This window comes from Panthera onca, chromosome A1, assembly GCF_046562875.1.
Source record: "Panthera onca isolate mPanOnc1 chromosome A1, mPanOnc1 haplotype 2, whole genome shotgun sequence".
NCBI lineage: Eukaryota > Metazoa > Chordata > Mammalia > Carnivora > Felidae > Panthera > Panthera onca.
The window spans coordinates 177,510,520-177,536,977 of NC_138339.1; the positions used below are offsets into that span (position 1 = coordinate 177,510,520).

Below are 26,458 nucleotides of genomic sequence, written 5' to 3' on the forward strand. Positions count from 1 at the left end.
GTAAAGGAATAAATTAAAATAGGCTGAACTAATGCAAGCCACATATTTTAACCAGGGAAGTGCATTGTGAATTTCCCATCCTAAAAGAAATTCATTAAAAAAGAAAGAAAAAAGCCACTTGAATCACTGGATTCTACTTATGTTAACTAACTTGAATTTAAATAATAACAATTAAAAAAAAAAAAATAAAGAGGAAGAAACTCCAGTGTTGAAAACAAAACCAAAACCAAAACCAAAAAAAATCCACTTGAAAAACTGAGATAAACAAAGAGAAAACAAGAAAAATAAGAAGATAAAACAAATAATTTCATCTTCAGCATCACTAACATTTTGGTAAATATTCTTCCAGTTTTTTTCCCCCCCCTCTGTATATACCACCCACATGTTATAGAAGATGTATACCACACAGGTCTATAGCCTATATGCACATTTATTATAAATATACATTGTAAAAAATATATATGTATATAAATATGAACAAGCAGCATAAATTAATAGGCATTCATATATACATGCTAAATATAACCTCTTAAATTCTAACAGAGTAGAGGGCAAAAATTAGAAGTGATAGATAGAATAAGAGAAGTAAAATAAGCTTAATTCCAAACCTAACATCCTCAGGGATCTTGAGGCTATCGGAGCCAGCATCCCTTGAAACATTCCCTGGGCCTCCCTCCTTAGAGTTAGATTTCCCTGCAGGGGATCTTTAGCAGATGTCCTTTGAGCTGAGAGCAAAAGGGCAAAGATCATGACCCTTGCCCTCTCTCTGGGTCCCTGTATTCTCTTAAGCAGCTGTTGGAGATACTTATCAGCCTTCAAAGGCTGCCAGAAGGGAATCCCTGCTGGGTGCCTACCAGCACGTAGGAGTCCTCTTTATCTTTAGGGAGTCTCTCTCTTGCCATAAGCCAATCAAACCAACACGTGTTTAGCCCACGACAGTATATAAAACTCTTTTACATGCACCAGCTCATCTGATCTTCACAACAACCCTGTGAGGCAGGTATTATTTCTTGACCTTTCTTTCTTTCTTTCTTTCTTTCTCTCTTTTTTTTTTAGGGGATTAAGTCACTTGCTTAAGAATACAAACAGCTAAAAAGAGGTGCAGGCAGAACTCAAACCTGCATCTTTGATTGCAAATCCTGTGATCTTTGCTCAACGTTTACAGAGCCCCCTGCTTCTGAGTAAATGGATAACACTGAGATTCTGAGTGTCTCAGGCTGAAAGCCACACCTGCACCAGTTACTCGTCCACCTTGAGATTTTGAGTCTTCTTGGAGCATTTTTTAAAAGGCCTATGTGGAGGTCAGTAAAAACACAATAAATACTTGTTGGAAAATAAACAGATATATTTTGTACTTGGGGAGTCTTTGCAAAGTTTATCAGAATCAATCTTCCTTAGAAGTTCGATTCAGAAGTATTTTATCTCTTCCAGATCTCAAAATCATGTTCCTATGTCTTTAATTAACAGGATGATGAAATTACAAATAAGGCTTTACCAATGCAAATAACAACTTACTAACTTAAATTGAAATAAAGTAAGCTATTGGGATAAGGATGCAAAAGTGGATACAAAAAGGGAAAAATATTAGATATTGGGCCTCAAAAAGCATGTGACTAGAAGGGTAATAGGCCTACAGAGGTGGGAATAAGGACATTTCTTTAATAATTATGCCTGGAGTTTCCCCAATCTACACCTGTTATTTTTTTTTTTAATGTTTATTTATTTTTGAGAGGGAGAGAGAGAGAGAGAGAGAGAGAGCGAGCGCATGAGGGGAATGGAAAATCTGAAGCAGGCTCCATGCTGACAGCACAGAGCCTGATGCGGGCCTGAACTTGAACCGTGAGATCATGACCTGAGCTAATTCGGATGTTCAACCAACTGAGCCACTCAGGCACCCTAACACCTGCTATTTTTGCACTTTCTTTATGAAATACTTGAAGTTAGGTGACATAGATTGATCAGACTCTCACTTTGTCTTTTGCTTTCTATTGCTGATCTATCTTTTCCTCAGTATATTGACAGATACAGAAATAAGGCATCTGACCAAATGAGTTTAAATACAGAGATCAAACTCTTGAGGAGAGTGGTTTTTAAATCTATGATACAGATGAACTCATTCTTTAAACAAGCGTCTAAAGACGCTTGGAAGCCCAATACGTAAAATAAAAGCAGAGCCGGTGTCATGGAAATGGTGGCAGGAGAGCAAATTGCCATCTCCTGAGGCCCTCACATCCTTGTGGCAACCTTGACATCCCTCTTTGGAAGGGGTCTAGCCAACTAGGATTTGAAGGGGGTCGAATCGTTCAGTTTTATTTTTTATAACACAATGAGACAATGGGATATAATACATTCGATGTTTGCCGTAGGCTTTGCTAAGAAGGAGAGCTTGGGGCAGGGAAGGATCTGGGTGGCACATAAACGGGACGTGGGAAAACCAACCTGTGTCTGTAACATTTCTTTCTTATTTTTCTTCGAAATTTTTCATTATGAACATAATTTCATGACATAGTAAATGTTCTGTCATTTTCAGAATTTAAAGAATGGGATAAAAAAAACCTTTAAAAGCATTGTAAATTGCATTATATCTCTTTGATTTGTGGTTTAGCTTTGCCATCCATCATGATGTTTGGAGAGAGAAAGGGACTTTTGATCATCAATCTGTTCTCCTGCTCTTGTCAGTGCTTGTGTCCTCAGATAAACATAATCTGTTTCTATTATTTATTTTTCTGAAAAGGTTTGAATAAACTGAAAAATAGAAGCTTTTATTTTATGCTTATATTCTTTTTTTTTCTATTTTTTTTTTGATGTTTATTTATATTTGAAGACAGAGAGAGACAGAGCACGAGCAGGGGAGGGGCAGAGAGAGAGGGAGTCACAGAATCCGAAGCAGGCTCCAGGCTCTGAGCTGTCAGCACAGAGCCCAATGTGGGGCTTGAACCCAAGAACCGTGAGATCATGACCTGTGTTAAAATCAAGAGTTGGTCACTTAACTGACTGAGCCACCCAGCTGCCTGGAGAGAATAAATTTTATATATACATATATCATATTGTATAATAACCTTTAGGTCTGTTTGCTTTCTACTGTACTAGGGGATATTGTATCTTTTTGTACTTTTATAAGTCACATGGTGAGACTATGAAGCTTTTGTAAAAATTATATAATTTCTAAAGTGCTCCCTCTATTAAGAACACAGGTTTTTTGTTTTTTTTTCATTGAGTAAGGTTTCATCCTCAGCATTTTTCTGCCTATGCATAATACAGCTAGACATTTTGGAGGGAATTTTAATTGAACTTGAACCTGGCATTGTTTTTTATTTCTCATTTGTAAATAGTTTTCAGATTTACCCTCATACAGTATACAGTTTCTTTCTGTATTCAATCACATTCTTCATTAGCCTTACGGCATTTTCCTAATCTTGCCATTTTAGCCATTCAAGTTTTCCAGAACTTGACTTCAGTTAAACATCTCTTAAAATATTCATAGTTATACACCAAATACCTTTGCATCTAAGAGAAAGTTAGGGGATGTTTATCTCATTCTCTCTTTAAATTATCTCATTGGAAATCAAAAGTTCTCTAAAGTTACTTTCATTCCACACTGACTTTATATACATAAGAAAAGTTAGAGATATAGCCATAATACAAAATCTGTAGTCTGAGTGTTTTAGAAAAATTTTATTAGAGTAACTTGTTTGGAGAGCTTATGGGGGTGGGTTAAACACTAAGGAAGAGAGCATGATCAGGAGCGAACAATTCTCATGGAGCAGGCAGCTTCTTTGAAGGAACTTACCATATAAAGAATACACCAAATTTTAGTTGACCGCATAAGAAAGAGCTTCTAGGTTTTATATATACGGAATCAAAAGTTACTTTTACCATGAATTTTTATTCTACAACATATTCCTTCGGCATTAGATGGCTGGTGTAATCTTGTTGCTAAACCTCCCGTTTCTGGTCCTTACAGTAGAGAAGGTAATTCCTAACATGGCTATATTAAGGGAGTCTTGTTAAAATAAATTTAAAGATGGATGTGAGAGTAAAAAAATAAAATAAATAAAAAAAGAACACAGATTATGAGTTTATCCCATGAAAATGAATCAAACAAGGCTATTCCTTCCCACGGATGAGTGTTACATCAGTGTGAACATTCTGAAATGCTTGAACAACCCGATATTCCAGCAAAATTCTGGCTTCTCAGAACAAGATTAAAGAGAGGAACTGACTCCACATCATCGAAAGAAGGTATAGATCAAACTTGAACTCAGAAGTTCTATTTTCAGTTGAGGAAGTCTTATTGCTAAAGCATGTTTCCGTTTGCAAGCTGGCTACTTTTTGTAACCTCTTGTTCTTAGGAGAGAACATGTGTATACAATCACATGTGATCCATTATAATGCTTCTGTTTTGCATGCAATCAGATGGTTATGGGTTTTTGTACAAGAATTTCCGTTTGAAGCTAACCTTTTTCCTGGTGTCATACAGTTCCTCTTAAAATATTTATTGCAATTACTTATGATTCCTTAATGTGAGGTTTTGTAGAGAAATACCTGCCATCTTTTATTTTGGTATTTACTCAGCTTCCAACTATCCTTCTTTAAGTTTTAACATTATGTTTTAGAGTGGATTTAGGTTCACAGCAAAATTGAGGTGAAAGTGCAAAGATTCCCCATATATACTTGGTGCCCACACATGCACAGCCTCCCTCACTATCAACATCCCACACCAGAGTGGAATGTTTGTTACAACCGATGAGTCTCCACTGACACATCATTATCACCCTAAGTCCATAATTCACATTAGGTAAACACACCAGCTGTTGTAAATTCAATGGGTTTTGACAAATGTATAATGACATAAATTTACATTAAAATATCATATATTATTGCCCTAAAAATCCTCTGTGCTCCACCTATTCATTCCTGCTTTCCCCCAGCCCCTGATAGCCACTGATCTTTCCACTGCTTCTATAGTTTTGCCTTACCCAAAATGACATATAGTTAGAATCATGCCTTTTCAGAGCAACTATACTTTCTTAAAACAGAAAATATTTATTTGTGAATCATGAGATTAATTTCTAATTTGATGACGATTTTTGATATTAAAATTAGTGACAATGGTAAATTTTATATTCAAAATACAAAACAGAACTCTATGTGTTTTTCAAGTTTTATAGAGATTGTGTTCTTTACCTGGTAGTTGCATCCAATTTCAGGGGCCACTTTTAGGTCCTGAGAGAGGCATTTTATTGCCTTGACTCTGTATACATAGTTTCCCTGCTTTCTATTTCTATATTCCTGGAGGAGATACCTGCTGAGAAAAGAGGTAAGTAAAGCTGAAATATTTGAAAAATCTTAAGATTCATTTTTCTATTCTCATCTACTTTTCTGTCAAGAAAGGAAATCCTGAATTCTACCAGGGGCCTAGCCCCTTAACAGATTTCCTGCCTTACTGGGATTTAGAAGACTTGAAATTTTCACGACAGGTTCCTTCAGGCTGAATTTTTAATTAGTTATTTTGGGTAAGCCTTCCTGTTCTTCCAAACTAAACCTTGAGTGATTTCTGGTCATGATTACTCTGGCTGCTATGAAATAAGGTGACAGGGAGGTCTTGTTTTTTTGTTTTTGTTTTTGTTTTTGGTCAGGAGTAACTATTATAGACCTTGTTAGGTTGTGGTCGTTTCTCCTCTCCTACACTACACAGATGGTGTTAAAGTCCCAGAATGTGAAGTCTTAAAATGTCATAATAAGAAATCCATGTTCTTTTGAGCAGCTAATCAAGTTTCCCTGTCACAATTTGTAAACATCATTATAGTGACAAACTGCTTAGAAGAAGTCCTAAGGAAGTGTGGAAAGAAACAGTTATATGTGCGAGTCGTGCTAGCTGTCAATTCCCAAGTGTTATGTGTGGACGCCTAAGGCAAGACAGTGAAAACACTGAAAAGAGAGGTGGGGTAAATAAAGGAACAGAAACGTTAATTTTAACATCATCGTTCACACCAAATTCAGTTCCACTGCAATAATAGAAGTGCCTTTAATTTTGTTTCAAGTATTTGTAATGCTAATACTTTTAAATTTTGGTTAAAAATTTGTCATTTTTTTTGAATCAATGGAATGTCATTTGGTTTTGAGAATAACTTTAAGTGCTGTGAGAAATGAGGAACTCAAAACTGAGGCACATTATTACCTGATGAGGAAGTCGTTTAGGAAACTTGTCAATCACAGTGGTGACTAAGGAACCACTTTGGTCACCATTTCCGATCTTTACTAGCCGTTATCTGGAGAAGGGCAGATGGTGGCACCCAAGCTAGATACCACACTAATGAGAACTGCTTGGGGTTGGAGATGACAGAGATGGATCCAAGATAGGTGTTCTATCTAGTGTTTTAATTAAAAAATCAACTTTAAAAAATACTTGCAAAATATAGTGATCAGCTGACCCTAAAATGCAGATGTTCTTCAACAGGAAAAATAGATTTTATGAAGTTCACATAAAAATAAATAACGTTAAGCTATTCTTAAAAGGAACATAGATTTCTATTCTAAAGATGAAATGTACCGAAGGAATAGATAAAACACTAAACACACAAAAAAGAAATGTCTGGACAAATAATAATTTGCCAGAATATAGTCAAAAGGTTAGAAACATGTGGAGTATAGTCTAATATGGCTCACTTTACAAATCAATTTCTAACAGATTGTGAGCGTTCTCAAAAATCTCAAAGTATGGGATATTTTTGTAAGGATCATTACTTGCTGCAGATCCTGGCACATATCCTGTTTCTTTCTTTTAAATACAACAGAGTGAAAATATGTTATCTTAACAGTTGGCTCCAGAGTTCCTTTTAGGGAATTCTGCAATATGCTTTGGGGCAGGTGTGTCCCTGAGGATAAGGGGATTGGCAGGACTAACACTAAGTGATCCAGTGGTGCAGAGCAGGAGGGAGCAGAAAACGTGGTAGTCAAACGGGGACTCAGAGAAGCCGGACTGGCTTGAGGCTGGAGGCCTACAAGGGGTGAATCTGGCAGTTAAAGTCAGTTGGGGAAGTGGCTAAAAATGGCTCCTTGAGCCTCTGAGATCTCCGGTAAGAGTTTTGCTATAGCTAACAGGTTTGACCTTGTTGTTGCTTTTTAAATTTTTTAAGTGTTTTTATTTATTTTTGAGACAGAGAGAGACAGAGCATGAGCAGGGGAGGGGCAGAGAGAGAGCAAGACACAGAATCCGAAGCAGGCTCCAGGCTCTGAGCTGTCAGCACAGAGCCCCACGCGGGGCTCGAACTCACAGACTGTGAGATCATGACCTGAGCTGAAGTCGGACGTTTAACCCACTAAGCCACCCAGGCGCCCCAACCTTGTGGTTTTTGAGGGAGGGATTAGAAGAGGCACCTTTGTTCTACATTTGGGATAAACCAGGACTAATAAATAAAAAGAGCAATGAGACTGAAAGCATACAAAAAACTTAACTGGAGCCAGAAAATCCTATCAGAAGGGATGCTGAGAATTTAAGGCATACCCCCACGTTCTCCATGCTCAGGAATTTGGATAGATTTAGGGAAGGTTTTGAATTTCCACAATCCATAGAATGAGAGTTTGAATCCATTTTATTTAGATATTAAGGAGCTAGGAGACCAGATGACATTGTGGTTATGCAATAAAGTGTGATCTCTTCAATAATTGAGTGTGAAACTTTAGAAGGGGACTTTTTGTCTATGGTTTGGTAGGATTTTCTTTTCCATATTAATATGTAGAAGTTCTTTACATATGATGGACATAAATCCTGAATCAGTTATATATGCAGCAAATGATTTCCTACTTTTTGGCTCTTACTTTATTGATTTTATAATATATTTTAATGAACAGAAGTTTGAAATTATCATGAAGTTGAGTTTATCAGATTTTTTTTAGAGTTTGAGCTTTAAGGTGTTAACTTCTTCTCCACTCTGGTCATAAAAATATAATCCCATACAGCTGCAAAAAAGAATAAATTTTAGTCTTTAATCCATCTAAAATTTATTTCTGTGTCTGATGTAAGGTATAGGTGAAATTTTATTTTATTTCATTGCTTTTTTGGTAATAGAGGTGATGGAAATGGTTATTTTTGCCATGAAATTGCTCTACCTTAAAGAGAATACTTTCAATATTTTGCCATTAAATATATTTGTTCTAAGCAGGAAAGAACATCCAATGGAAAAAAGACAGTCTCTTTAACAAATGGTGCTGGGAGAACTGGACAGCAACATGCAGAAGGTTGAAACTAGACCACTTTCTCACACCATTCACAAAAATAAACTCAAAATGGATAAAGGACCTGAATGTGAGACAGGAAACCATCAAAACCTTAGAGGAGAAAGCAGGAAAAGACCTCTCTGACCTCAGCTGTAGCAATCTCTTACTCAACACATCCCCAAAGGCAAGTGAATTAAAAGCAAAAGTGAATTACTGGGACCTTATGAAGATAAAAAGCTTCTGCACAGCAAAGGAAACAATCAACAAAACTAAAAGGCAACCAATGAAATGGGAAAAGATATTTGCAAATGACATATCGGACAAAGGGCTAGTATCCAAAATCTATAAAGAGCTCACCAAACTCCACACCCGAAAAACAAATAACCCAGTGAAGAAATGGGCAGAAAACATGAATAGACACTTCTCTAAAGAAGACATCCGGATGGCCAACAGGCACATGAAAAGATGTTCAACGTCGCTCCTTATCAGGGAAATACAAATCAAAACCACACTCAGATATCACCTCACGCCAGTCAGAGTGGCCAAAATGAAGAAATCAGGAGACTATAGATGCTGGAGAGGATGTGGAGAAACAGGAACCCTCTTGCACTGTTGGTGGGAATGCAAATTGGTGCAGCCTCTCTGGAAAGCAGTGTGGAGGTTCCTCAGAAAATTAAAAATAGACCTACCCTATGACCCAGCAATAGCACTGCTAGGAATTTATCCAAGGGATACAGGAGTACTGATGCATAGGGGCACTTGTACCCCAATGTTTATAGCAGCACTCTCAACAATAGCCAAATTATGGAAAGAGCCTAAATGTCCATCAACTGATGAATGGATAAAGAAATTGTGGTTTATATACACAATGGAATACTACGTGGCAATGAGAAAGAATGAAATATGGCCTTTTGTAGCAACGTGGATGGAACTGGAGAGTGTGATGCTAAGTGAAATAAGCCATACAGAGAAAGACAGATACCATATGTTTTCACTCTTATGTGGATCCTGAGAGACTTAACAGAAACCCATGGGGGAGGAGAAGAAAAAAAAAAAAAGAGGTTAGAGTGGGAGAGAGCCAAAGCATAAGAGACTGTTAAAAACTGAGAACAAACTGAGGGTTGATGGGGGGTGGGAGGGAGGGGAGGGTGGGTGATGGGTATTGAGGAGGGCACCTTTTGGGATGAGCACTGGGTGTTGTATGGAAACCAATTTGACAATAAATTTCATATATTAAAAATATATATATATATTTGTTCTAATTTCCTTTTTGTGGATGTCTTTTTTTAGGTTAAGCAAGTTCTTATTTCTTAATGTTTTCTTGTTTATTGCCTTTCTCATGAAAATACTGAATTTTATCAAACCCCCTTTTTGTATTCATTGAGGTGGTAACTTGATTTTCCTCTTTTTATTCTATTAGAGTAGTGAATAATATTAAGAATTTTTCTATTATTAATTTGATCCTATGTTTTTGGAGTCATTCCAGCTGGGTCATGATGTATTATTTCTTTTAAAGCATGCTGTGCTCAATTTTCTGAATTTATGCTCATAAGTGAGATTGGTGAGTAATTTTTTCCTGGTTTTCTTTGGTATCACAGGTTAAGAGCTCCATAAAAGGTATTAAGGAGGACACCCTTTTTTTTTATTCTCTGAAAGCTTGTACATAATGGGAATTATCTGCTATAAAGCCATTTGGGCCTGATGTTCTCTTTTGGGAAAGATGTTTAACTATTGATTTAATTTCTTTAATGGTTATAGGCTATTCAATTTTTTACTTTTTGCATCAATTTCGACATTTTCATTTTTTAGGAATTTATTTATTTTGTCTACATTTTCAAAACATTTGACATGAATTTTGCTCCTAATAATTCATTGGTATGTATTTAATTTCTGCAGCATTTATAGTTATGTCCCCTTTCCATTACAAATATCTATTTTATATTGTGTCTTTTGATTAATCAAGCCAAGGGTTTTTCTGTATTACTAGTTTTCTCAAATCTTCTCAACTTTGGCTCTGTTGATTCTTTTCATTGTATTTTAAATTTTTCATTCAGTTATAATTTCATCTTTGATATTCTTTTCCTTCTCCTTCGTTTGTGTTTGTTTTTCTATTCTTTTTCAAAATGTTTGAGATAAACTCACTAATGTTGGTGTTTTTACTTTTCTAATGTAAATATTTCATGGTATATTTTAAGCTCTAAATTCCACTATAACTGTATCAACCATTTTTTTGCTTTTGTTTTGTTTTTGTAGGTGTGTGTATTACTTCCATCTTTCCTGTCTTTTAGAATGAGGTTATGTCTTTTTGTTTGTCTTCTTACTTTTTACTTCTCAACTTGTTTAATGGTTATGCTTTTGTGTCTATTCTTCCAGAAGTTATTCTATTTATTTTAACCAGTATATTTAACAAAATTTAGAATTATCAAAATATTTACTTTCACCTTGAAAAATAAAAAAATTCAAAAATATCTTAGAATGCTTTAACTCTGATCTTATCTCTTTTCCAATTTACATAGCACTGATATTTTATTTCTACTACATTTTTAATGTCAGAAGTTAAATATGCTATTATTATTATTTATACATTCAATACTTGCTTAGACTTAATCACAAATTTAATACTATCTTTACTTATAGTTCTCCCTTCTTGCACTCAGCTTTTCCCTCTGGGATTATTTTCATGCTGCCTAAAATACATCCTTTAGATTTTCCATTATGAAGGATTTTTGGTGATACACTTTTTGGTGATTTTTGGTGCTTTTGTTTGTTCCTTTCTCAGTTTTTGTACCTCTTCTTTGTCTGTGTTTCTTCCCTGAAATCTTGGCTATCCACCCAATGATTTACCCAATTCAGTCTTAATTTCTATTTCTCTGCCACAGAGATATGAACATGTCACTTGACAACTATTAATTTTTCTCCATGTATTTTCTTACTTAGCTTCTGTGACTTTATTTAATGCCATCGTTGAAAAACCAAGTTTTAGTCATTTAATAATTTAGTATTTAAGGTAGTTTTTGAAATGAAAGTCTTCAAACTGGTAGGGTAACTGTCACACTGTTTCATGTTAGTATAGTACTTTTCACAAAACAACACATCTTTGGCAGCATTTTACTTCTTGTAACAGCTTGAAGGTGCTGATGAGGATGACAATTTTTGGTTGCTTTATGTATTTGTTTATAGTTCCAAACAGAGGAGTAGATTTTTCCTGGATTGTAATGCCCAGTCTGTTTGTGTTCTTTCAAAAAGACTTCATTTTCTTTCTTTGTTGTGGTAAGAGTTAAGAACAAATGGAATTCAGGATACTGCTGTAGTTTATGAAGAAAAATAATGGGACATTATATAATATAAATGTATCTGGCTTCTTAATTTGTGCATCTTACAGGTCATATAGCATATACCTTCAATACAGTTAGGTAATCTATAAAGATTTATTCAGTATAAATAAATTAATGTTATCTCTCTGTTCACTTTTTAAAAGATGATCTGAATGCAGTTATTGAAACTGTTAACACAAATATTTATCAGGCAGTTCAAGTATCTTTTTTTTAGAATATTTTTATTTTTATAATTTTTATTTATTTTTGAGAAAGAGAGAGAGTGTGAGTGAGCAAGGGGCAGCGAGAGAGAATCCCACTAGGGGCAGAGAGAGAGGGAGAGAGAGAGAGAGGGAGAGAAAGTCTGGAGCTCAAAGAGGGACTCAAGCTCACCTAAAACAGGACTTGGTGTAGGGCGTGGGCTCACCCAAGGCGGGGCTCAAGAGCTCACAAAACAGAGATTATGACCTGAGCCAAAGTTGGATGCTTAACCGACTGAGCCACCCAGGCATCCCTTCAGGGATCTTTTAATGGTACACAAAACGTTTAAACACTTATGCAATGTAAACTCAAAATATTTTATAATGTTCATGAAATTTACCCAACTGTTTTGTTTGGAAAAGATGTTTTTAATTTTCTTTGGTCACATTTTCTTTTTTTGAAAATGTTTGTCTATTTATTTTGAGAGAGAGAATGTTTGCAAACAGGGAGTGGGGCAGAGAGAGAGGGAGAAAGACAACCCCAATCCCAAGCAGGCTCTATGCTGCCAGTGGGGAACTCCATGTGGGACTTCATCTCATGTACTGTAAGACCATAACCTAAACCCAAATCAAGAGTTGGATGCTTAACCAACTGAGCCACCCATTCACCCCGATAATCACATTTTCAAAGTGAAAATTACAGTGGAGACAGAAAGTAATTTAATTGATCAGGTCAGAACCCATCGACAGAAAAAAGACTTCCCAAGTGTCCATGGGACATTTACAAAATAAACTTCATACAAGGCCATAAACAAAGACATTTCCTCTTTGACGTGAAAGACCCCACAAAGACACACACACTTCAAATATTCCCTTTTTCCCAGCTAGCCATCCACTTCATGTTAAGTTCCTGTAGGAATATTTCAGCAAGCTGCAAGATAAAAATATCCATTTGTATCAAAAACTTCAAAAATTTTAATAGTAAGATGTTTTTAATTGGTTCTTCAGCTTTCATTTTTTAAAATAGGGCAACATTTCCTAACAACTCAGAGCTGGCATATCTTTTGGTGGTCGAATGTAAGAAATACATGAAATCCAGCCTTTTAATGTAATAAATAGAGCAAAATCTAGTTGCTACTGATTTTTAAACCAATTAAAAGTATGCCCTAAAAGATCTGATGATGTCTAGCACATACTGCTGGTCTTACTCATATACTATTTTAAGGACAAATTAAGTACGATATTCATCCCTAGAAGAGATTTCATGCTATTTGTTACAGTTTTTGTTTGTTGTTTGTTTTCAGACCTATAGAGTCTGGATGACACCCCCACCACCCTACTGAGGACATCTAGTATTTTCAACATAGAAGAACCATGGAAAAGTCAATTAATTTTCCTAAGTCTGTTTTCTCCATCTCTAAAATAAGTGTTGGATAAGGTGGTTGCTGAGGTCTAAATCTATGATCCTAAAATTCTGGACATGAATTTCTATTTTCCCCATTGTAGTTTAATAAAACTATAAAATAACATTTTTCAGTGATGCAGTTAATGAATGTATCACAATTGCAGAGGGTCTTTGTAGCACAAACCTGAATGTTATTACAATTGATATACTTTTCTTGTTTTATTTTACTGTGACTTGGAAATCATAACCATTTTACCTAAAGATGGTTATGGTGTAAAAACAAATCCCGTTTTCAGTAGTTACTTTACTTGTTACTTTTCAGAATCTTAGAAATACAAGGATCCTATACAGTAGGTAACGTTAATATTTCAGGTATATGTTTGCACAATATGTTATGTCTGTCACTTTTAAATTCTGAGTTTGAAGAATTAACATTTAAGACATTTATGATAGCCATGTTATTTTAAAGGTGGAGAGGAAGACATGAATTTCCCCAATTCCTTGGTTTATGGGTGAAAAAAATTGAGACTAATCCACATCAAAAGAGCACAGACTTTAGAGGAGGTCCACATTAGATTCAAGAGACTAAAACCCATCCAGGCTGCTGGCCCATGGTTTTCAGATTTGTCCCTCACCAAAACCCATGGCACAGACAGAGTTTTCTTGTTAGCACATTGAATTTGTGAGTGCATTTTTTCCTAGTCTGCTTTTCACTGAGAAGGAAACATTCTGAGGTCCCAGATTTATTAAAACAGGAGTTTTATTTTCATTTTTTTATTTTTATTAAATTTTTTTTTAAATGTTTATTTATTTTTGAGACAGAGAGAGACAGAGCATGAATGGGGGAGGGTCAGAGAGAGGGAGACACAGAATCTGAAGCAGGCTCCGAACTGTCAGCACAGAGCCCGATGCGGGGCTCGAACTCACGGACAGTGAGATCATGACCCGAGCTGAAGTTGGATGCTTAACTGACTGAGCCACCCAGGCACCCCTAAGGAGTTTTTGTTTTAATTTTACTTTGCATGGGCCCAATACCTTATTTGTTGCACCTCACAGATATTTAAATCCAAGTCGTAAATTAATAAAGACCATCCACATCAACCAGCTGTGATCGAGAAGAGCTGCCTGTCCCCTTCATTTACTGCATTGTTTTCAACTCTCTTTTGCTTCTGATTCCTGTATATTTCCCTTTCTCGGACTTTTAACCATGCATTCAGGTGAAGTTTATTTAGCGTTTCTCAGTGTTTGCATCTGGATGATTTTTAGCTTGTCATATTATGTCATACAGTCATTAATGGTGGTTTCCTTAAATGCTCCAAAAGCAAAATTAAGTTTAGAATTATTTTTTAAATTTTTATTTAAATTTTAGTTGGTCAACATACAGTGCAATATTGGTTTCAGGAGCAGAATTCTGTGATTCATCACTTAAATACAACACCCGGTGCTCATCACAAGTGCCCTCCTTTTTTTTTTTTTTTAATTTTACTTTTTAGTTTTTAAAATTTACATCCAAATTAGTTAGCATATAGTGCAACAATGATTTCAGAAGATTCCTTAGCGCCCCTTACCCATTTACCCCATCCCCCGTCCCACAACCCCTCCAGTAACCCTCAGTTTGTTCTCCACACTACGAGTCTCTCCTGTTTTCTCCCCTTCCCTGTTTTTATATTATTTTTGTTTCCCTTTCCTTATGTTCATGTGTTTTGTCTCTTAAAGTCCTCATATGAGTGAAGTCATATGATTTTTGTCTTTTTCTGAGTGACTAATTTCAGTTAGCATAATATCCTCCAGTTCCATCCACGTAGTTGCAGATGGCAAGATTTCATTCTTTTTGATTGCCAAGTAATACTCCATTGTATATATATACCACATTTTCTTTATCCATTCATCCATCGATGGACATTGGGCTCTTTCCATACTTTGGCTATTGTTGATAGTGCTGCTATAAACATGGGGGTGCATGTGTCCCTTCGAAACAGCACAACAAATGCCCTCCTTAATGACCATCACCCATCTAGCCTATATCTCACCAACCTCCCTCCATCAACCTTCCATTTGTTCTTTATCGTTAAGAGTCTCTTGTGCTTTGTTTCTCTCTCTCCTCTTTTTTACCCCCTTCCCATACCTTCCTCTGTTTTGTTTCTTAAATTCCACATGAATGAAATCATATGATATTTGTCTTTCTCTGATTGACTTATTTTGCTTAGTGAAATACTTTGTAGCTCCACCCACGTCATTGTAAATGACAAGATTTCATTCTTTTTGATGGTTGAGTAATATTGCACTGTGTGTGTGTATACACACACACACACACACACACACACACACATACACACACACACCACATCTCCTTTATCCATTTGTCAGTTGAATGGACATTTGGGCTCTCTCTATAGTTTGGCTATTGTTGGTAATACCTCAACATCACAGAATTACCTCTTCTTAGGTAAAAATGCCATTTTCCTCCTTGGCTTCTCTCTGGAAGCAAGTATAGTTGTAGTAACAATTTGTTGAATTCTTACCATACACTCAGTGCTCCAATTACATTATTTCATGTAACGCTCACAAAAAAACTGACAGGGGTTTATATACAATTCTTGGGGGTGAGGAACTGGAGACTCATGAGGGTAAATTTCGTAAGGTCACACAGTAGGCAAATGACACAGGCAGGATGTCCATGAAGGCCTATTTGATGCAAGAGTCCTTGCTTCTAAACACCTATGTATATTGCCCACTGAAATAACTGCTTTCAAGAGACAACACTATTTGATATGTATTATCTGCTAAGATTATTTTTAAAAAATGTACAGCCTTTTATGTTTGGACTTAGAATATGCTATTGTGTATATGTATGCACATGTGCATATATTTGGTTATTTAAATGATGCTCTCTTCCCATTAATGTTTGTCTTTAGAATGCACTTTTTGATTTAAAAAATGTTCTCCATAATAATATTTTCTAAGCAGATATTAAAATCAATGCATATTTAATTTTAATGATAATTATTACACATATTAGAAATATGTTTTTCATTTACTCTTATGACAAGGCAATACTGACCATGATTTAATGATTTACAATTGTCTGCAGGATAATGTCCATGATTTTGAGTCAATCACTTAAAGCTTTTGTGAACTAGTCCCACCCCCTTAACACTCATCTTCCCAAACATTGCTCCATGCTTTTAGAGTGAGAGGAGAGTCAAGAAGAGACCCTAAGCATCCCTTCCCTGATTTTAATTTAGTAATTGAATGGGTTAGGGCCAGTTGCTGAGATAGAGAAGGCATGAAGTGAGGACCGGAACTGGGGACAGAAAGAAAAAGCAAATTCAGTATTGCACATAGTAGGTGTTAGCAATGGTGGGAATCCAAGTGGAGAAGTCTAGGAGGCAGTTTTGTTCTAGAGAAAAGGAGAGGGAATATCCTCTAAGTCATAGTGAAGTTCCTGGGCACTAACGACTGAAAATATATTTTATAATGTCCTAATTCAGTGTATTGTTCGACAGGTGCTCTCTTCTTAGCATTAGAATCCTTGGAATTATTTATATTTTACCTCTGTGTATTTCCAGAACACCCCTATGACTTAACCATCACATTGTATACCTTTGCTTTGATCACACTGTATGTTGACATATCTTACTCAATTTTCTGCTCTTCTCTGCTGGACTATACATTTCTAGAGAGCAGGGACAGCTGTCTTGTTTATTATTACAAATGGCACCTGCTATTAAATACATACTAGGAGAATAGATTAGTAGATACTTCCTAATTATATTTCTAATTCAATATGGTATTATGAAAGTACATAAGATAAGGAAGGAAGCCAGACAGTTGTTATGGAGAAATACGTAGTAAAAAATAAGGGTGTTCTTTATGGACTAGTTCAGAAGGAAAGTGCCATGAAAGTATAAACCTCATGAAATGTACTTGTTTGGAATTATTTCTTACTATTTAGCTTGAAGATGAACTGGAATAAGCTCACTTATTTCTGGTCTTATTATGCTTTAGTGCTTTACACACCCCAGTTCTTCATTCATTTTTCACAAGGTTAAAGGGGTTATTTGGAATTGTACAGAATGTTCTTCCATTGCTATGACAGGAATGCATGTTGGTAGCTCCCATTAGCATTTATCAAAGTTTATATGTACCTAACTTGATGTAAACAAATGCCTCAAATTCGCATTTCTTCCAAACCCTGTTTATCATTAATAGTTTCACTATTTAAATGACACAAAAATGTACATGCTTTAAAACTATATTAGTTGCTTTAAATGCCAAGAAAGGTAAAGTTTATGTAGTCTGCCACCTGCTTAATGCCTGTAAAATCATTCCTGCTAGAGATACTGAATTGTTTTCCGTTACAGTAATATTGCATGAATAAAAATCTTAGCCTTTTAAATCACAAGTTTCGTAAGGTGTTGATTGGCCTGGAGCAGGATAAATTCAGGCAAATATTTATGGTGCCAAGAGTTGTGTATATAAATATTCTTCCTTGAAAATGTTTCTGGTGTACTGTTAACCTGCCAAGGTGATATAATTTAACAGGTAAAGCAGTGAATAGAGAGCTAAGGGTCACTGAGTTTGAATTCCTTCTCCATTCCCACTTTAATATATGATCCTGAACCATTTGGATCTTTCCAATCAAATTCCCACTTTGCAAAATGGCAAAAAATTAACCATATAGTTGTTGGGAGATGATGCCAGGGTTCATGGTTATAGAAACTTTTAAAATTTGGAATTATCATTAAATTGCAGAAATTCATAACACTGCCATTCATGGGGAAAGTGATTTGCATGAAACATTCATCTTCATATTTGTAAACTCTTAAGTGTAATAACACTGGTTAGCATCTATTGACTGCCTGCTGTTATTCAGACCCTGTCCCGGGTGCTATATATCCTCCATTTACTTCTTATAACAAAACTTTGAAGCAGGTATTATTATTATTCCCACATTAATGGGATTAATGTTATAGGATGTGATATGCCCAGGATCTCCCAGTTTGAAGGTGGTGGAATCAAGATTCAAGCCCATGTGATTCTGAAGCCAGAAGGCTGGGTTCTTACCCTCTATGCCACATTGCCTCCATGCTTTGCAAATGAGGTAGGTGCAGTTTAGAAAGGTCAAGCATTTCACTGAAGATCACAAGCTAACATGCTGGACTGGAATAAAAACCTGGCATATTTGATGAGGGAGCCCTAGATGTTTCTATTACTGTTTCTCTAATAATATTAACATGCTTGGTATCTTTCCTACCACCTTTCTTTATTGGATTACAGGATAATTGGAGTCCGTGTTCTGCTGAAAGCCCTGACCCCTCTAATCTCAAAAATCCAATCTCGCTAATGAATTCTATTTTAGTGGATATGAAGGTGGATTATGCATCAAAGGTGAAACCAGTCAAGTATCAATCTTTTTGGAATTCAGTCCCTTAATGCCTAAATGAGGGGTTGGGATGGTAGAGCCTCTAGATTTTCCACTTTCATTATAGCTCCGCCCCCTCTGAGAGCAGTGAAGATAACGATTTTATCCACCAAGGCTCTGGTGCCTAACTTAGTGTCTGGAGGTTTGTAGTTATAACAAAAATATCTGTAAACTTTTAATGAAGTCGTGTTAAATTCTTTGATTTTAAGACTAGGCCAGATGGATTTTCCACTTGATTTCGATGCTTATTAAAATGGTGAGTATATTATTTCCTTTATATAATTAAATGTAGTGAACAAATGATTTACTTGAATTGCTTATTATATCTTTGTTCATGAGACAGAAAACGTGAGATAGCAGCACTACTAAAGTACTTAGGTAGTTCCACTTGGAATCATCTGTTTGCTTCACACAGATAAAGCTAGCCAAACTCATCATGTCACCTTGCTAAGACTGTTCAGAAGAACATACAGTACGATAGTTCCAGAAAGCATGAAATGGTTAAACAGTAAAGGTCCAGACAGTTGCAGCCATAGGATATAATGATTATGATATGTAGGTAGAGAGCCCAAGGATTTCAGCATAAGTGGACTTATTTTAAATTTTTAAATTTGCATACCATTCTTGCATACCATTCCCTTATAGGTAGTCAGTGTTATGACTGCTTCTAAATTAAAAGACTTTTCTCGGGGCGCCTGGGTGGCTCAGTCGGTTAAACGTCCGACTTCGGCTCAGGTCACGATCTCGCGGTCTGTGAGTTCGAGCCCCGCGTCGGGCTCTGGGCTGATGGCTCAGAGCCTGGAGCCTGCTTCCGATTCTGTGTCTCCCTCTCTCTCTGCCCCTCCCCTGTTCATGCTCTGTCTCTCTCTGTCTCAAAAATAAATAAAACGTTAAAAAAAAAATTAAAAAAAAAAAGACTTTTCTCTAAGCATGCTTTCAATTAGGTAAGGGAAGAATGGAAAACTTCTTTAGGACTGTCTGACATATTGCCAGCAATGTTCAAGATAAGCAGCAATTACATTTGAGTTCCTGCCATTTGTGCCACAATACAGGCACCTTCCAGTTGGTCCCATTGTGCCTGTAGTCAGCAGACTAATGACTCTCTAAAGATGTTGATGCTCTAATCCCCAGAACCCGTGAACATGCTACCTTATGTGGCAAAAGGGACTTTGCAAATGTAATTAAGATTACAGACCTTGAGATGGGGAAGATTATCCTGGATTATCGGTGTGGGTCCAATCCAATCACATGAGTATTGAAAGTGGGGAAACTTTTCTGACTGTGCATAGAGAGTTGAATGTGAGGGAGGACTCAAATCACGGTTACTTCCTGTTTTAAAGAGGTCACAAGCCAAGGAATGCAGTTGGCCTCTAGGGGCTGGAAAAAGCAAGCAAACAGATGTTTTCCTAGAGTCTCCAGAAAGGAATGCAGTCCCTTTGATATTAGCCTTGGTAAGACCTGTTGGACTTATTATCTACAAAACTGTAAAGTCATAAATTTGTATTGTTGACATTGCTAAGTTTACGGTAATTTGTTAGTACAGCAACAAGACACTAATACAGTGTCACTGTACATGATCTTTCCTAAATCACAGCATTGATATTTAATAAGAACTGCCTATTGAGTAGGATTTAGGAGGTATTAGGTATCATGCTAAGGTGTGTGAGTTTGTGTGTGTGTGTGTGTGTGTAATCATGCAACAATGACCCCCCAAAAACCCAACATGCTATTTTTCTTATTTTGCACATAAGAAAACAGAGGCTTTGGAAAGTTTCAGTAGCTGACATAAATCACATACCCAGTAAGTGACGCAACTATTTGAAACCAGGTCAATCTGTAGTCAAAACTTATACTGGGTCTACTATACCATGCATATGTTAACTTAAAATGTTAAGATTAATTTTCTTCATCAGAAGGCATTCAAAGGCAATGAATTTCATATAAAAACAGACTTTGTCATGCCAGAAATTTAGTTATCTTAAATGTCAGATTATTTTCTTCAGCATAGTACCTGGTATATCCTAGGCATTTAATATATGGTAATTAAATAAGTGAATGATTATAATTGTTTAATTAAAATAGTGGGATATAGGCATATAATATTACATTTGATGCATTCACATATATACCCCAATACACTGGGCACATATACATATAGGAATCAACATTATTTCTTTGTAAAAATAGCATAGAGATGTTACTTTTTGCCACAGAAATCAAGGATTTTAACAGATTTCTTCTGCATTTATAACATTTGAAGTTATATATTATTTTAAAATTTGATTTGTAGGTCATTTGTGGTTTATTTTTATGTTTAACATCAGTAATGAGAGTATATTTAATAAGGTAAAGAGATTAAAATGCAGGAGATATAAATTTTGACATAAATGTTCTCATTAAAGTATTAAAAAAAGATTACTGAACAATGCAAAGGAAACTAAATGACTTTTTGTTTTTCTTTTAAGGTGTTTCATTTTCTTTTAAAAATTGCCAGTAAAATTAGAAAGATGACAGAGTCCAATTAAACCAGGCTCTTTTCATCTGAAGTGTCCGCTAGTATTTAAATGCAAACATATGAAAAATAGTGCAACTTTATTCATTAGTTAAGCTTCATTCCGTATTATTCCAATTTTAAGTGATTACTAGATGCCCTAAGGAAGAATGTAGATGCCACTAAAACTTTAATTTCATAAGGACATCAGTTACAACTAAATTGGTTCAGAAGATGATTAAACAAGAAGCAAACTCTTCATATAACCCAAATAATGTTTTACTGTCCATTTGCTTCCAAATCTTTTACACAGGTTTCAACAGATTCCCAAATGATAGTGATTCATTTTATTAATGAGAAAAGTACTTCTCATTCTTTGATTAAAATGACAAAGGTTAATATTTGGCAACAAAATAATCATAGGAAATTGAGAATGCTATCTTGCATTTAATAGAAAAATTCTGAGTAGCTAGGAGCAAGATAATCAGGCACTAAAGTAATTTTAAACATGCTTAGTTTTGGTATTAATAACATGCTAATTTATTATAAATTTTCAACATTGTTATTAATACAATTATACACATATATGTATATTATATAATCATACATAATTATGCATAATTAAATATATATAAAATAATGTATTGATGCCTAAGTAGTGAGCAATTTAAGTGAAAATAGTTCACATTGAAAGTGAAGGGGATTATATATGTATGTTCTTTATCACAGCAATCTAGATGGTAGCATATATCAAATATCTTGATTAGACAATTTAAACATTTTGTGACGACTATATAGTCATAACAGTGGGAATGTAGATGGATAGTTTCGGGAGAATGAAAAATAGAGGACATCTCAGATGGGAATATTCAGGGTAATCTGAGGAACTCAGGTCAGAAATCCAATATGGAACCCAATTAGATCTGTGAAGTACCAGTACCCAGAGGGTGGTTATCAAAATGAACATAGAATGTGCAGCACAGAGAAAGGCAGTTGAACAGAAGCACATGCTGGTGGCTAAAACGGAGTGGTTTAGAATCAGACAAAGAGACCAGAATTGGAGTTCATGAAAAAGTGAACACCTTGGCAAATAATTACATTTGCCCTCCTCTTCTCTCTTCCCTCCCGTCTCTGAGGAACACGGTTTCTCTGCATTTCCAGTATGATCCCTCTCCATGTGAGTACAGGATTCTCACTGCTTCCATCTCTTCTGGGACACTGCTTTCTAACCGTGTCTTCTCTTTGGCCATCTTTACCCCCATTCTCCTTTTTATGTCCTTCCTCTTGATTATGACTAAGTCAAGCCTATCCATAGCAACTCTTCCCTAAGCCTTCCTGCTAATTTCACAGGGAATCTAGTTGTTTCTTTTTTCCATCTTGCATATTTTTTCATTCTCTGTAAATATTCACACACACTTAACTCAAAATGCTTTATTATTTTTTGTAACTCTTGGTTTGCATAAGCCCTAAAATGAAGTAATCTTTAGATTATTTATGCTTTGCCATATATTTATCTCTGGTTTCTGTGAAGGAAAATGGCAGTATTTTTAGTTCTTGATCTTAAAATAACTCATTTTGAAATGCTGTAAAACCTTAATGAATATCTAAATTCATATAAATTATTTAAGCTATAATTTCTTATACTAAACAGTCATTAAATTAACATACATCCTTAGATCTCTTTCCAGCTGTACTAAATTAGCTTATTTGAGTACTTTTAGTTTATGATTTCAGGGAATGCAGAAAGTATTGCTTTTCTAAGTTGTATTCTAAGGTTACAAATAGCAATTTGACTTTAAAATGCCATTTAGAATGTTTCCTCCAGTTAGTATTCATGTAATAGAAACTGCATTTTTTTCCCTAAGAGTATTGAATTTTAAAACATTTCCTGATCTTCTCATTTACAGATGAGGAAACTGAAATGTAGAAAGTTTGGATGACAAGAGATAAGGGTGCCTGGGTGGCTCAGTGGTTGAGCATCCAACTCCTGATTTTGGCTCTGGACATGATCTCATAGTTCATGATTTCAAGCCCTGAGTTGGGCTCTGCACTGATGGTGTGGATCCTGCTTGCGATTCTTTCTTTCCCTCTCTCTCTGCCCCTCCCCTGTTCACACACACACACACACGCACACGCACACGCACACGCACACGCACACACACACACACTCTTTCTCTCTCTCAAAATAAATAAACATTTAAAAAATTAAAAAAAAAGAAAATTTGGATGACATACTCAATGTCTCAAAAAGAAGTCTGTATTTTGAGGTACACTCTGTTCCTTCTTTCTTCTTTCCTTTCGGAAAGCAAGTGTGACAGAATTGTTTTGGTTTGGATGGTAATTATGATGAAGAAAAAAATCAATTGAAATGATGGCATTTTAAAATGAAGATACTACTTTAAATTTTTATTTTTTTAATTGTGCAATGTCCAAGAACATATAAATTCCACTCTATGCTTCTCAGGGTGTCCCCGATTTTATTCTTCACTACACTCTTTCTGAGTATTTCAATCTCTAGGAGACATAAAAACATGGGAGAATCATCTTCATCTGTTCCGATAAATGCAGTTTCCTTCTCTTATATATTATTTTTTCTAGCCTCTAGATTTAGTCTTTCTTTCTGTTTCTATTTCACATCTCTTACACATTCTTTCCACATACTTCACTCTGCTAGTTATTAACATTTCCTCTTTGACAATTCCTTATTTCTCTTCTTTTAAAGGGAAACCCTGCTGCTGTCATTACTTTTTCTTTAGATTTCCTTCAGATCTCTCCTTTTGCCAGCTACCCAATTCCCAGTTTGCAGGGAACCTGCTGATGGACATTTTTCTTTCCTTCTCTCTCTCTCTCCTTTTTTTTTTTTTTTTTTGGCTCAAAATACTCAGAATGCTGTCTGCATAATAATGATGATAGGTATATTGTATTTATAAATTACCTTTCATCTGGTAATCTCAATGTAATTTATGTGCATAAATTCATTAATAGTCTCCATTTTCCCATGATGCGGTGGATCAGTTTGTTTTTCTTCTCTGTGAGTGAAAGGGAAGTGACTACAGAAAACAGGATTTGGGACTACTGTTATCTAGGAGTTGGGGACAATGTTCAATAGGACAGGTTTGGGGAGAGCAATATATCTATGTTAAAATTTAGTTGACTTCACTAATTTTAAGAAGATGATATTAAGTAGAGTAGAAAGACCAGAATTGATTTTATTTCAAGAAATTCTACTTTCATTTCCCATTCCCTTACTTGCACTTCTAGATTTAGACAAGGCATCTGAGGGCTAATAGATCACACTCCCAGTGATTGGATCATTTATCTATTGTCTATGTCTGCTTTATTACTAACTTGGCAGAGTTGACAAAGTTGTGATAAAGACAATATGATCTCCAAAGCCTAAAATATTTACCCTCTGGTTCTCTATAGAAAATGGTTGCTGACCCTGATCTATCAAGATGGCTCAGCCTGGCTTGAAAAGAAGAGGAAGGGGTCTTTTTGCTATTTCTTAAAGGCCTAACCATTTGCATTTAAGTCTTTTATCCTGGACTGCATTTTGATTATGACTGCTAACAAAGGGATTCCTGGAAGTTATCTTAGTCAGGTTTCCTAAGAGCACATAGTCAGATGGTGATTTTTGTAAGTGGTTTATTGCAGGGATTCTTGCAGGAGAAGGGGAGTAAGGGATGGAAGATAGAGCTTTTAAGCAAGCTAAGCAAGATTTCAGATGGAAACCAGCTTCAGCCTGTTCTCAGAGGGAGCCTTGTGGAAGCTGGAATTGGAGCACAGAGTTGGCCCCACCATGAGGCAGGAAGTTGGCTGTACTCGCCATCGGTAATTTATTGTGCGCTGCCCCAGGGGCAGGTGGAATCTCCCTGGCAAGGCAATTCTTCAGAGTAGGGGCAGCTCTGAGCCGTCAGCAAGCTCAAAGCAGCTGGAGAATGGGCACTCAGGACTGATAAAGAAAATTAAAACGTGTGCATCATTTTGTTTTTGTGGTGTAACAAAGCACTTACTGGCTTAACACGGCAGAAATTTGTAAAAAATTTTTAAAATGTTTATTTAATTTTGAGAGAGAGAGAGAGAGAGAGAGAGAGAGACAGACAAAGCAGGAGTGGGGGAGGGGCAGAGAGAGAGGGAGATAGAGAATCCGAAGCAGGCTCTAGGCTCTCAGCCATCAGCACAGAGCCCGATGCGGGGCTTGAACCCATGAAATGTAGATCATGACCTGTGCCGAAGTCGGCCACTTAACCAACAGAGCCACCCAGGCACCCCAACACTGCAGAGATTTGTGATGTTTCACATTTCTTTAGGCTGATCATTTGATAGGGGCTCAACTGGACAATCTTTTAGGTATTAGGAGGTCCCAGATGTTCTCAGTTGGGCTCACTCACATCTGGGGCCTCAGCCTGAATGGCTGGGACTGCTGGGGTGGCTGTGGCCTCTCTTCATATAATTTCTTATTATCTACACCATGGACCTGCCAACTGCAAATCTAGTTTGCTGCTTGTTTTTGTGAATAAAGCTTTATTGGAGTACAGATACACTCATTGGTTTATGTATTGTCTATGTCTCCTTTACTACTAAAATGGCAGACCTGAGTAGTCTTGACAGAGACTATATCATCTCAAAGTCTAAAAAATTTACCATTTGGCTCTTTACAGAAATAGTCTGCCAACCCTGATGTAACAAGATAGCTTAGACTGGCTTGCATGGTGGAGGAAGAGGTCTCAGTTCAAGAGTGGAAGATGCACAGCCTCTTGAGACCTAGGCTTGGGAAATGCGCAAAGACATTCTGACAAATTCTGTTAGTCAAAGGAAGTCATAGGGCCAGTCCAGATTCAAGGAATTTAGGAAATAGACTCAACCTCTTGATGGAAGGAACTGAAAAATAAAGAGCGTGTGGCCATTTTTTGCTGTCTACCACAGTGAAGCCCCAGTGACATCCACCACAGAGGTTAGCCCTGCCCTTATTTTTGCAAATGAGGAGGCTGAGAGGTAGCGTGTGTTAAATAACACACAATGTGTTAGGAGAACGACTTAAACTAGAATTTAGGTCTTCTGAATAATACTCTTTAAAAAATTTTTTTTATGTTTATTTACTTTTGAGAGAGAGAGAGGCAGAGCATGAGTGAGGGAGGGGCAGAGAGAGAGGGAGACACAGAATCTGTGGCAGGATCCAGGCTTTGGGCTGTCAGCATGGAGCCTGACGTGGGACTTGAAATCAAGAGCTGCGAGATCATGACCTGAGCTGAAGTTGGATGTTTAATCAACTGAGCCAGCCAGGTGTCCCTTTTGAATAATATTCTACTACCATTTGAGCTCTGCCATGGTGCTTTTACTAGATAGTTACCCACTGGAAGTAACTTTCATTGGCTATTGAATATTATTCCTTAGGACTTTTAA

At 36.2% G+C, this 26,458-nt stretch overlaps 1 long non-coding RNA gene across 7 annotated transcripts in view; it reads right to left on the bottom strand.

Moving 5' to 3' along the window:
- LOC144612810 (uncharacterized) overlaps positions 1–26,458 on the bottom strand; it is a 234,411-nt gene that overhangs the window by 50,762 nt on the left and 157,191 nt on the right. For 5 of the 7 annotated variants that reach the window (XR_013549958.1, XR_013549955.1, XR_013549956.1 and 2 more), the window contains one exon: positions 5,188–5,308. This is a non-coding gene — a long non-coding RNA (uncharacterized LOC144612810). The remainder of the gene's footprint in view (positions 1–5,187; positions 5,309–26,458) is intronic. The other 2 variants (XR_013549959.1, XR_013549957.1) reach the window with 1 other exon arrangement.